The sequence below is a fragment of the Erinaceus europaeus genome, chromosome 14 (assembly GCF_950295315.1).
Source record: "Erinaceus europaeus chromosome 14, mEriEur2.1, whole genome shotgun sequence".
In the NCBI taxonomy this organism is placed as follows: Eukaryota; Metazoa; Chordata; class Mammalia; order Eulipotyphla; family Erinaceidae; genus Erinaceus; species Erinaceus europaeus.
This window is the reverse complement of record NC_080175.1, coordinates 11,198,577-11,209,882: the sequence shown is the minus strand read 5'-3', so window position 1 is coordinate 11,209,882 and position 11,306 is coordinate 11,198,577. Positions and strand designations below refer to the sequence as shown.

General features: G+C 38.9%; 1 non-coding gene across 1 annotated transcript; it reads right to left on the bottom strand.

The window, feature by feature from the left end:
- Window positions 1–5,601: 5,601 nt before the first annotated feature.
- On the bottom strand, window positions 5,602–5,773 carry LOC132532934 (small nucleolar RNA SNORA81). Its single transcript, XR_009544846.1, has one exon. It is a non-coding gene; the product is annotated as a small nucleolar RNA SNORA81 (small nucleolar RNA).
- Window positions 5,774–11,306: the final 5,533 nt, after the last annotated feature.

The following is an 11,306-nucleotide window of genomic DNA, read 5'->3' as shown; positions in this document are numbered from 1 at the left end:
GGATGAACCCATGGATTAGATGACATAATACTCCTTTGCAAAAGAAATAAAGTAGGAACAAAGCTTAGCAACAGTGACCAAGTAATACATTAAAGAACAGGTTGATTTTAAGCAAAGCAAGCTGTTGATTGTATGAAAGATATAAATTTTTAGAAAATTATTAAGATTCATGTGTTATATATTAATTATGCATTTCTGTTTTGTTCACTTTGTACTTCCATTAACTAAAAGTCTAGGTTTATTCTCTAGGTTAATGAAAAGATAAAATTTTCATTAGAATAAAGTACCACCTAAAAATCTTCAGAAATATCAATGAATCTCCAGAGTTAAGCATCCTGATAATATAATATTTTATTTTCATTTTAGTATACAGAAATTGACTTATTTATTTGTGCATAATTAAAATGTAGGTGTCATAATGTTTTATTGTTATGTATTAGTAATAACTAATTAAATAAGAGATTATTAATTTAAAATTTAAAGTATAGCAATAACACACCATAATATTGACTTCAGTTTTATTTCTGTACCCTAGGAACATACTTAAAATAAAACTTCTCATTTTTTTCCACTCTAAAATCCCAATTCTCATCTCCTGTACTCTTACTTTTTGGTTCCTGTTCATTAATCATTTTGTCCAGGTTATATCTTACTGCCTTTCACCCACCAAGTTATAGATGCTATCATGATTCCATCCTGACTTCCCTGGGTAGATGACCTCAACGATGTGTCCTGGAGCCTCACATCTCCAGAGCCCTGCCCCAGTAATGAAAAATAGAAACAGGTTGGGGGTATGGATCAAACTGCCAATGCCCACATCCAGAGACCAAACAATTAGAGAAGCCAGAACTCCCACCTTCTGCAACCCCAAAAGAATTTTGGTCCATATTCCCAGAGGGGGAGAAATGATAAGGAAAGATGACCAGAGGGCTCTGAATTCCTGAACTGTCTGCATTTGTATATAACTGCCCCCTTTTTCTTCCAGGTCCGGTCATCTCTTCCCCTCCAAGCCACACATAGCCCTATTACTACATCTAGATGTTCCTCCCTTCTACCTCCTCTCTCAGTGGGATCTGATGGAGCTGGTGTTCAGAACCCTCTTTTTCTTTTCCTCCTATCACTTCTCCACCACTAGAAGTATGGATCAAAGTGATTTTGGGGGTGCAGAAGGTATGAGTTCTGGCTTCTGTAGTTGCTTCTCCGCTAGACATGGGCAATCCATACCTTCAGCCTGATAATCAACTTTTAAACAGGTCATATTCATTTGCTGACCTATTGTCTGTGACTGACATTGCATTATAAAAGCGATGTTGTTGGCTATGACACTATCATATTCAACATGTTTACCATCTGGCTTTTTACAGAACAAGTTTCCCAATTTTATTATATGAAAATGATGTTCAGAAGAAGATTATGATTAAGGATAGTAAATTATAATGGAGAAAACTCTGAATCAGATGGACCGTATAGCTTGTCAGACAACTGAGGTGTGATGAGTAAAAGTAATTGTCTGTACCTATCAGAGAACTGACACTCTTCTTGTGACAGAAACAAACCTAGCCAATACTAGCCTAAGCAAAAAGACAACATATCGGCAGCATCACCTTAAGAGCCAGAGCTGAGCAGTGCTTTAGTCTCTCTCTTCCTCTCTCTCTCTCTCTCTCTCTGTCTTTCTCTCTCTTCCTCTCTCTTTCTTTCTCTCTTCCTCTCTCTCTCTTTCTCTCTTCCTCTCTCTCTCCCTCTCCCTCTCCTTCCCCTCATTAAAATAAACAAAGTTAAGAACAAAAGACAACATGCTAGTTGATATAAGTATGGAAACTAAAGAATATTCTGGCTTTAGCAAATGCTAGACTCAGCAGTTCAGATGATTTTATGGGCAATTTGTATTTCTCTTTCAGTTCTTGGTTCTGCTATCTTCAGGCTGACACCATTCTGAGTAACACTCTTCCTGTGTGGTGACAAAAATGATGAGGAAAAATAATCCTAGACTTTATTATTGTACTTTCAGGTAGTGATTCCCCAAGCCAAAAGAATATCTAAACTGTTGAAATAAAATCCTAGCTAGAATCCTGTCTGGCCTGACTTGACTCCTGTTCCCATTCATAACCACAGGATGATATCGAGGTGGACAATACAGGGCATGAAACTTACATCGCTATCAGCAGGCAGAACTTGGTGGAATGACACAAGTAAGAGGTTCACACTATAAACTCATACATATATAATTTTTATGAAAAACTTGCAGACTTTTTGGGGGGTTCATGTTGGGCAGTGTTATAAACTTTCCAATCATGGTAGTTGGTATAGTCTCTGAAAAATGAGAATCTATGAAAATATTTAAGAATTTAGTACAAAGATTTCATACTGACTCGGGCTAATCCAGCATGTTGGTCTATTCTTGCCCTGTCTGCCCTATGAAGCCAAAGCATTTTTGTTGACTTTTAAAAATTTTCAGTCATTCTTTTTCAGTTTCTTTAAAAAAAAGGTGTAGAAGCATTAGATCAACAGTTCTGCATGACAATAGTCATCCATCTTCTTAAATCAAACAGCAACACCTGTTCCCTTAAGTATTTGTTCTTTGATTAACCGTGATTACCATCACTCCCTATTGTCCTTCTGACATTGAAATGGATTTCATTTGTCAGTTGCACTTGCGAAACCTAGAATAGAACATTGATTCTCCGTAACCCCATCTTCAGTGAATATGAAGGAAAAGATACTTGATTCAAGCACAATGGAAAAAATAATCTGTCTTTGATGAAGTTAGAATATTACTCCTCATGTAATCACAAATAAAATGTTGAAAGAACACTTTGAAAGAACTACAATTTAAGAAGTTATGAAATATATTATGAAGTAGTCCATGGGAGATCTATGACTGCAATGGAGAAGATAAATAGTGTAAAATAACCTGAAAATAGGACTAAAATGTCAAGGAATGCTTTTGAATGTAAAATATTGAATGCTACTATAACCAAAGCTGAATATTCAGTGGGAGAAAAAAAAATTCCCAGACATGAGAAGCCTTTATAGATGGTGGTTTTACACAAATGCCCTTAACATTATAGAAGCAGCTGTATATCTGACACAGAGACAAGCATTTGTAAATTTAAATTTTATTGGAAATATTGTTCATCATCATGTTGAAATTATCTTTTAGTACTTATAGAAGTGTTGTACAAAAAGGTGAAATCAGTTATAGCATTGGCTTTTACATATTGAAAGTACAGATATAAATAATATCGCATAGCTAGCCAGACTGAGATGGTGTTATTGACAGTAACTTCTGTGTATGAAGAAATGAGAAGTTCTAATGGGAATTCATCAGATATCTTATCTTTGTAAGAAAATTTGCAAAATGTAATGGGTTGAAATCAGCCAGTGTGATTCATCTCCTGCAATGGACACTGTTAAATGTGAGAGCTTAAATTCAAGAAGGGAATATTTTCAAGAGACAGAGAATTTAGAGTCCCTGATTACATCATTTGCTATAAACTGCTTTTTGACAAGGAATCTCAAATGCATCATGCCAGGAATGTGTGATGTACACTGTGAGATGAATCTGATTTTATAACATGAAATTCAGGGGCCTCTGGACTTGCCTTGTGACTAAACTTATACGGTGGTGACCTTCTGTAGTGCATGAACCTATGTCACTGGGCACTGGGTGGCATTTACAGACACTTCTGTGTCCTTTATGAAAAGAATCCCTACTCAACCTCCAAAAATGAAAAGTAAGTCAAAGTCTTACTTTTCAAAGTCTTACAAAGTCTTACTTGGTCCTTTGGACTGATGCTAGAAGCAGACAACTTTAAAAAAGTTCACTGCAAAAGATTCACAAACAGGTACAAAAGATTCACAAACAGTTGTAAACCATACACAAATGTATGGTTCATCCTGCTGACTTAGAGATTGTACCTATACACTGAATATGGGCCCCAGATCAAATCGGGATTTACAGTTAATAATATTTATATACTTTTCCCACATTTGGGAGCTACTCTCTTCACTGATCCAGATTTCTTTAAAAGATTTTATTTATTTATTTATTTATTTATTTATTTATTTATGAGAAAGATACAAGAGAAAGAGAAATAACCAGACGTCACTCTGGTACATGTGCTGCCAGGGATTGAAATCAGGACCTCATGCTTGAGAGTCAAGTGCCTTAGCCACTGTGCCACCTCCTGGACCACCACTGATCCAGATTTCTAGTCCTATTTCCAACTCTGACACCATCTCCCCAAACAATACCTTTAGCCTACCTGCATGTTAGCTGTCATGCTCAGGCAAAAATTAGTAAAGTCCTGGGACCCTTGGAATATACCTAAAACAGACCCACTAGCTTCTACCAAAATGGAGACCCCCAAATCTCATCTGCTATACTCTTACCTTTAGGTTCATGAGTATTAAACAATTTGTTCTGATTTATATCTTAATGCTTTTTTCAGCCACCAAGTTCTAGATGTTACCATGATGCCAACCTGGCTTCCGTGGGCAGACAACCTCATCAATGTGTCCTGGAGCCCCACTTCTCCAGAGCCCTAACCCACTAGGGAAAGAGAGAGACAGGCTGGGAGTCTGGATCAACTTGCCAATGCCCGTGTTCAGCAGGGAAGCAATTACAGAAGCCAAGCCACCTTCTGCATCCCATAGTGACCCTGGGTCCATACTCCCAGAGGGTTAAAGAATAGGAAAGCTATCATGGGAGAGGATGGAATACAGAACTCTGGTGGTAGGAAATAGTTGGAATTTTACCCCTCTTATCCTATGATTTTGTTGATATTTTCTATTTTATAAATAAATTAAATAAAAATTGTGTCTGTAATCAACTAATTGCAGTTAGTATAATAGTTATGCAAAAACATGTTCCTGTCTGAGACACCAGAGGTCCCATGTTCAATTCCCAGCACCACCAGAGCTGAACAGTACAAACAAACAAATAAATTTGGCAAATTAATCATCTGACCCATTTTCTTGCACTGAAATCATTTTGCTGAAATGGAAATCATGGCCAAAACTACACTAACAAAGATGTAAATAGGAAAACACTATTCCAAAATGATGATCTGTTTTTTTTTTTAATTTTTTAATTTTTTAATATTTTATTTATTTTTTCCCTTTTGTTGCCTTGTTGTTTTATTGTTGTAGTTATTATTGTTGTTGTTGTTGTTGGATAGGACAGAGAGAAATGGAGAGAGGGAGGGGAAGACAGAGAGGAGGAGAGAAAGACAGACACCTGCAGACCTGCTTCACCGCCTGTGAAGCGACTCCCCTGCAGGTGGGGAGCCCGGTTCTGAACCGGGATCCTTATGCTGGTCTTTGTGCTTTGCGCCACCTGCGCTTAGCCCGCTGTACTACAGGCTGACTCCCGATGATCTGGTTTTAAGCTTTGTGGAAATAAACAAGCATTGTCATTGGCATGGCAGATGTATACCTATCTCGAGATAACAGCCATTGTACAAAGGAAGTCTGTATGTGTAAGGAGTGCCACTGCCCTACCATTTCATCTGAAAGGGTCTTCATCAGATCATTACCCCTAACTGAAAGACATGTGGTTGAGGTTTAAGCTGTTGACCTGATAGTGATATTTGTTTTTTTCAGTATTGCACCAAATATTAAGACGAAGGACATTAAGAAAGAGGTCCACCCTAGTCTTTTCTAATTTAGTGCAGTTACTTTTCTTCTTGTGTGTACTCTGCTAGCATTATTACAAAAACCAAGATGAAGTCTAAGTTTCTGTAATTTTAGCACAGTGCTTATACAAGAAAGCTTGATAGTGATATTTGTTCAATGGAAAATCAAAATTAACACAGTATGAAAAAATCAATAATGAAATATTTCCATTTTTCGATGTTTTCTACTTTTAAATTTCAAGTATCTCAAAAAAATACCATCCAGGCTCACTTATACTCTGTTTAGAATATTAAGGTGAATTTGACTTTTTTTTTTGCCTCCAGAGTTATTGCTGGGGGTCAGTGCCTACATTACAGGGACTATTTTTTTCCTTTTGTTGCCCTTGTTGTTTGTTGTTGTTGTTATTGTTGGGTAGGACAGAGAGAAATTGAGAGAAGAGAAGAAGACAGAGGGGGAGAGAAAGATAGGAACCTGCAGATCTGCTTCACTGCTTGTGAACAGACATCACCCCAACCGCTGGTGGGGAGCTGGGGGCTCAAACTGTGATCCTTGTGCTGGTCCTTGTACTTATATGCACTTAAACCACTGTGCTACCACCTGGCCCCCGAATTTGACCACTTTATCTGACACTAGGCCTCTCATACCTCATGAGTTTTGCTTATTTCCATAACAAGTTGCCTCCATAGATATTTACACAGGTAACCCCTACCTTGACCTAATCCTCTGTGTGATACTCAAGCATTCTTTGCTGAAATGCAATATGAGAATAACCTGAATGGTGTTTTACTGATGGAGATTCCAAAGAAAAGGAATTTGTCAGAGTGTCTCTGGTACTGGTCTGGGGGAAAAGACAGCCAACCAATGACCTTAAGGATATTGTTACCATGGAGATATATGCACAGGTCTTTTCCTGGATGGATAGCAAAAGCCATAAATATCACTCGACCAGCTATCCCTCATCAGGAACTATGCTCACCAAGAAGAGGAGCATTATTGATTTGGCCTGGGGAAGAGACTGCAATTATCTCTCACCAGAGTATCTTTCTTTCTCAGAAGTGAATGTTTCACTTGCACATTTATAAGTTTGCTTCCCAGTTGGTTTAACAGCCTTTTGTCAGTTTGCATAGCTAAGCTGTTAGGGTCTTAGCACTTTTGGGAAAACAAACACCCCACCCTTAACACACATACAACAACAACAGCTACTACTACAACTCTGAAATGACCTATAAAACATAGAAAAAATTCTAACATTTATATGTGTATAGTTCAGGAACTTTTTTAATGCTTTTGCTGTTCAACTGAATTTATGGATAAGTATTAGGAAGCTATGGAAGCAAGAGATATGAGATTCCCTCATAACAATAAAGTTACTCTTTGAAAGGATACTTAAAATGGATAAGATGAAGCCTTTTGGAGAAATTGTGCAAAGCTGCTAATTCCAACTAGTTCCAAGAACACATATTTATATTATTGCTTTTAAGATTAAAAAAAATTTTTTTATTTATAAAAAGGAAACATTGACAAAACCATAGGATAAGAGGGGTACAACTCCACACAATTCCCACCACCAGTTCTCCGTATCCCATCCCCTCCCATGATAGCTTTCCTATTCTTTATCCCTCTGGGAGCATGGACCAAGGGGTCATTCTGGGGTGCAGAAAGTGGGAGGTCTGGCTTATGTAATTGCTTCCCCACTGAACATGGGCATTGACTGGTCGATCGATACTCCCAACCTGCCTCTCTCTTTCTATAGTAGGGCAGGGCTCTGGGAAAACTGAGCTCCAGGACACATTGGTGGGGTCCTCTGTCCACGGAAATCTGGTTGGCATCCTGTTAGCATCTGGAACCTGGTGGCTGAAAAGAGTTAACATAAAAAGCTAAACAAATTGTTGAACAGTCATGGACTTAAAGGCTGGAATAGTGGAGATGAAGAGTTGGGGGTCTTCCATTTTATACATAGCTAGTAGGTATATTTTAGTTATATTTCAAAGGGCCTGTGGCTATACTAGTTTTTTTTTTTTTTTTTCTGAGCCTGAAATCAGATATACAGGTGGATCCAAGTTATTGTCTGGGGAGATGATGTCATGGCTGGAAGAAGGACCAGAAAGCTGGATCAGGGAAAAGAGTAGCTCCCTAATATGGGAAAGGGGTATAAATATTGTTGACTGTAAACCCCATTGATTTGATTTGATCTGGGGCCCATATTCAGCTTAGGAGCCTATGTGACCTCTGCATCCCTGTAGATCTGAGCTCACATTCTGTGGTCATGAGTAGAAACATTCCAGGCTGCCCCAATATTGACCCATCTTCCTCAGGTGTAGCATAGAGTATATTGTCCAGCCTCCCTTTGGAGTATGGAACATTCTCTACCACTGCTGATCCAAGTTAAGGGCAAGGTCCTATGGGGGGGGGGGCCCACAAAGGGATCTATTTTGTTGTTCCTGATAGAGATGACTGAAAACAATGGAGAGAGGGATTTATTGGAGGTCTAGGCCCATCAAGTCTGTTTGGGAATCTCAGGACTCACCGAATAGGGCCCCAGCTACTTGGGTGGCCTGATAGTGACTAAAGAGTCATCCTTAAAGTATGCCAGTCTCTTACCCTTATTCAGCTTTTGCAGTCCTTGCTTTGCTAAGGTTAGCTTTGGAGTGAGTGAGAGAACTGTAATAGGAAGTAGGTGATGACGGTAACTAAGTCTAACTAGATACTATTTCATTAGGAACTTTATGCTGACTCACTGCAGACTATTGTGTACTTTTGCTTTCAGGTATATATTTTGCCCTAGTTTATGGGCACATGTAAACATATCCTCTATCTCATGGGACCTGGTCTATATCTAGGTTTTGGGATTTTGTTAGGAAGTGAACCTCCTGGAATGGAATTAAAGAATACTATGAAAGGAAAGGTCTCACTTGTGTAGTGAAGCTGAAGGGTTGTCATTTCACACCTGAAGTCTCTGGACACAGTTTGAAGTGAAGCATGCTGAGGGGGTAGTCATTGCGTTGATTAGGTTGGGATTGGTGGGTGCAATATTATTTGGTATGAATTGAGAGAAGCATGCAGGAAAGTGAGCCCTACCCTAGAGGTTCCAGGACTGGGGGAAATATAGGCTCCAGAGAGGAAATGTGAGGTTCCTGTTGTCTTAGGGTTCAAGAAGACAATATTGTTATCATCACATTATTTGATAACTGGGTTAACTTTGAAAAATCCCTTTGTTAGGATTTGCTGTATTCATACCCAACATCACCATAATTTATATCCTTTTACCTTATTTGTATATAGCTGTGCCACTGGTTGCTTCTTTTTTCCCTGGTCTAAGCTTTTGAGAGAGTCAACATATCAAAGACTCAGCCTATGTATTAAAAAGACTCAATCTGTGCTTTAAAAAGTTTGAGACATACAGTAAAATTTTCCCCTCATATTAATTAAATAGTGATTTATATTACTATAAAATAATAGAAGTGTACATAAACACCATTCCCACCACCAAAAGACTGTGTCCCACCCTCACCCCCCCCACTCTGCCGCTCTGGGAAGCTGAATATTCACCCTAACCCTCACCCCCAAGGATTTTACTTTGGTGCCCTACTCCAGATTTAGTCAAATCCTGCTTTTAGTTTCCCTTTCTGTTATTCTGTGTCAACTTCTGTTGATGAGTGGGATCATCCCATTCTCATCTTTATCTTTCTGACTTAGCTCACTTAACATAATTCTTTCTAGCTCCATCCAAGATGGGTCAGAGAAGGTGGGTTCATTGTTCTTAATAGCTGTATAGTATTATACTGTGTATATATACCACAGCTTTCTCAGCCACTCATCTATTGTTGGGCACCTGGGTTGCTTCCAGGTTTTAGCTATTAAGAATTGTGCTGCTATGAACATAGGTGTACACATATCTTTTTGGTTCGGTGTTATGAAGTCCCTGGGGTATATGCCTGGAAGAGGAATTACTGGTTCATATGGAAGGTCAATGTCTAGCCTTCTGAGAGTTCTCCAGACTGCTCTCCATGGAGATTGGACTAATTTACATTCGGCATTGCTGAAGGGTTCCTCTGTCCCCACAGCCTTTCCAGCATTTGTTGATGCTGTCCTTTTTGATGTATGCCAAACTCACAGGGGTGAGGTGTTATCTCAGTGTGGCCATTATTTGCATTACTCTGACAATCAGCGATCTGTCACAATTTTTTATGTGTTTGTTAGCCTTTTGTATCTCTTCTGTAGTGAATATTCTGTTCATAACCTCTGCCTATTTTTGGATAGGGTCTTTTTTGTTGTGTCCCTATCTGCTTTTGGTATCAGGGTGATGTTTGCTTCATAGAAGGTGGAAGTAAGTGTTGCTGTTTTTTCGATCTTATGGAAAAGCTTTAGAAGTATAGGTATTAACTGTTTCCTGAAGGTTTTGAAGAATTTGTTTGTGAAGCCATCTGGTACAGGATTTTTGTTGTTGGGAAGATTCTTTTTTTTTTTCAGGAAGATTCTTAATAACTGTTTTGATTTCTTTGTTTGTGATTGGTGCATTTAGGTTTTGTAGTTCTTCTTGGTTCAGTTTTGAAAGGGCATATGTTTCTAGGAATTCTTATATTTCTTCCATATTCTCTAGCTTGGTGGCACATAGTTCTTCATAGAAGTTTTGCATGATTTTCTGTGTTTCTGTGGTGTCAGTTTCTGTGCTATCTCCTCTATCATTTCAATTCTATTAATTTGAGTCTCCCCCCCTTTTTTAAGTGAGTCTGGCTAGGAGTTTGTCAATCTTGTTTAATCTTTCAAAGAACCAACATTTGGCTTCATTGATCCTTTGTATGCTTCATTGATCCTTTGTATCCTCTTATTTTTGATGTTGTTTATTTCTGCTCTAATTTTAGTGATTTCCATCCTTCTGGTTGCTTTAGGGTCCCTTTGTTCCTCTTCCTCTAAGTCCTCAAGGTATGCAGTAAGGTTGTTTATTTGAGCTTTTTCTTGTTCTCTAATATGTGGTTGTATGGCTATGAGTTTCCCTCTCAGTACTGCTTTAGCTGTGTCTGAAATATTTTGATAGCTTGTTTCTTCATTTGAATGGGACATTTGAATTTCTTGCTTGAGTGTCTCTCTGACCCAGCGGTTCTTAAGCAGCATGTTGTTTAGTTTCTAAATTCTGTGTCTTTTAGTAATTTTCTGTTTGTTGTTAAATGATAGCTCAATGTAACTGTGGTCTGAGAAGATACTTGGGATGATTTCAATGCTCTTGAATTTGTTGATGCTGTCTTTGTGGCCTTCTTCTTCTAGCGTTTGCCCTTCTTCCATAGCCAGTCAACAGTGTCAGGTTGAGCCTGATGTAAAGTTTTGAGACCTCCTTTGAATCTGGAGAGGTGGCAGTCGTTGACTATGTGGGTCATAGTCTGTCTGTAGCCGCAGGGGCAGTTCGGGTTGTCTCTGGCTCCCCAGCGATAGAACATAGTGGCGCACCGGCCATGGCCTGTTTGATAGTGATTGAGGAGGGCCCAATCATAATGTGCTAGGTCAAAGCCAGGTTGACACTTGCAGGGGTCTGTGATGAGGTGTTTGTTCTTTACCTCAGCTGACTGCCAACTCTGTTTCCGAGAGTTTGGAACAGAGAAGTTCAGTGTAGGCGTAGGGGACCAGATTGGGTGACGAGACGTCAAGTGTTGGACAGGGTGGGCAAAGATATCCGC